General features: G+C 40.6%; 1 pseudogene; it reads left to right on the top strand.

Annotated features, from left to right (window-relative positions):
• Positions 1 to 497: 497 nt before the first annotated feature.
• Positions 498 to 1443, top strand: LOC102284509 (large ribosomal subunit protein uL30-like; annotated as a pseudogene).
• The last annotated feature ends 960 nt before the right edge of the window (positions 1444 to 2403 follow it).

The following is a 2403-nucleotide window of genomic DNA, read 5'->3' as shown; positions in this document are numbered from 1 at the left end:
TTGGGAGACTGATATTGACACATATATACTACTTATACTGTGTATAAAATAGATAACCTACTGTATGGCACAGGGAACTCTACTTAATGCACTGTGATGACCTGAATGGGAAGGAAGTATGTACATGTATAACTGATTCATTTTTCTGTACAGTAAAACTAATACAACATTGTAAAGCAACTATACTCCAATTAAAAAAAAATGAGACCAATACATACAGCTCATTGTTAGCAATATATGCATATTAATAGTTTGATTCAACTGAAATAGTTATGGTTTATTGAACTGTTTGTTACTCTGTGCAGGGAACTGTGAACACTTTATAGCTCTAACGCATTTAATTCTTCACACACAAAAGTTTTGAGATAGCTCTTTTCCAGCTGGAACCATGAAGTGTTCAGAAGAGAAAAAAAATAAAGAAGGTTCCTACTGTGCCTGAAACCCTTAAGAAAAAGCAAAAGAATTTCACAGAGCTTAAGATCAAGCACCTGAGACAGAAGTTTGCCCAAGAGATGCTTCAAAAGGCAAGGAGGAAGCTTATCTATGAAAAAGCTAAGCATTACCACAAGGAATACATACAGATGTACAGAACTGAAATTTGAATGGCTAGGATGGAACAAAAAGCTGGCAACTTCTATGTACCTGCAGAACCCAAATTGGCATTTGTCGTCAGGATCAGAGGTGTCAACGACGTGAGCCCAAATGTTCGAAAGGTGCTACAGCTCCTTTGCCTCCGGCAGATCTTCAATGGCACCTTTGTGAAGCTCAACAGGGCTTCAGTTAACATGCTGAGAATTGTGGAGTCATACATTGCATGCTGCTGCTGAGTCACTTCAGTCGTGTCTGACTCTATGCGACCCCATAGACGGCAGCCCACCAGGATGCCCCGTCCCTGGGATTCTCCAGGCAAGAACACTGGAGTGGGTTGCCATTTCCTTCTCCAGTGCATGAAAGTGAAAAGTGAAAGTGAAGTTGCTCAGTCGTGTCCGACCCTCAGCGACCCATGGACTGCAGCCTTCCAGGCACCTCCGTCCATGGGATTTTCCAGGCAAGAGTCCTGGAGTGGGATGCCATTGCCTTCTCTGATACATTGCATGGGGGTACCCAAATCTGAAGTCCGTAAATGAATTGAAATACAAACATGGTTATGGAAAAATCAGCAAGAAGCAAATTGCCCTGACAGGTAACGTGTTGATTGCTCGATCTCTTGGGAAATATGGCATCTTCTGCATGGAGGATTTGATTCATGAGATCTATACCATTAGAAAACATTTCAAAGAAGCAAACAATTTCCTGTGGCCCTTTAAATTGTCTTCTCCACGAGGTGGAATGAAGAATAAGACCAGTCATTTTGTAGAAGGTGGAGATGCTGGCGACAGGGAAGACCAGATCAACAGGCTTATTAGAAGGATGAATTAAGGTATCTACCAGGATTATTTTTATAATCTCCTCAGTTAATAAACAATTGAAACAAATTAAAAAAAAAAAAAAAAAAAAACCTTTGAGATAGATGCTGTCATTATCCACATTTCATAGATGGGGAGATTGAGGCAGAGAAACTGAGTTTTCCCAAAGTCACAACTAGCAGCTAAAATCTGCCTGGATTCAGAATTCACACTTTTAACGTGTGTTACTGCAGTTGACCCTTGAACAATGCTGCAGGGAGGGGCACTGACCTTGAGCAGGAGAAAATCCATGTATTATTGCATTCAACCCTTCATATAAGTGATTTTGTATTCTCAGATTCAACCAGCCAGATGTGTAGTGTTGTAGTCTGAATAACTGGACCTGTACAGTTCATACCCATATTCAACGGTCAACTGTACTCAAAAGAGGATTTGTGGGAGACATAAGAGATGTTGATTTGATCCCTGGATTGGGGAGATCCCCTGGAGGAGGAGATGGCAACTCACTCCAGTATTCTTGCCTGGGAAATCCCATGGACAGAGGGGCCTAGCAGACTCTTGGGTCACAAAAGTCAGACACGACTTAGTGACTAAACAATAAAAACACAAAGATCCTATTACTAGTAAAGAAAAGAGTTAACCTTTGCTTAAGTAAAGTACAGAAGGCTGAATTCAGAGCAAGGTGACAATATCTTATTAATGAGCACAAGCAACAGGTTTTATGGTATGGAAAGCAAATATATGTAAAGAAATATCAGGAATGTCGGGGAACATAACATGGCCTGTTTCTAAGGTAAACTTTCTCAGATCATCCTTCTTGTGAGCTAGTATGACTTTAATAACTTCAGCATCTGCTCATGAACACTAAAGGATCCAAACCTACCAGTCAGACTTTATTTTCTTGGGCTCCAAAATCACTGCAGATGGTGACTGCAGCTGTGAAATTGAAAAATGCTTGCTCCTTGGAAGAAAAGCTATGATAAACCTCTGCTATATT

Source organism: Bos mutus, chromosome 7 (assembly GCF_027580195.1).
Source record: "Bos mutus isolate GX-2022 chromosome 7, NWIPB_WYAK_1.1, whole genome shotgun sequence".
Taxonomy (NCBI): Eukaryota; Metazoa; Chordata; class Mammalia; order Artiodactyla; family Bovidae; genus Bos; species Bos mutus.
The sequence above is the reverse complement of the archived record's forward strand: the minus strand, read 5'-3'. Positions and strand labels throughout refer to the sequence as shown.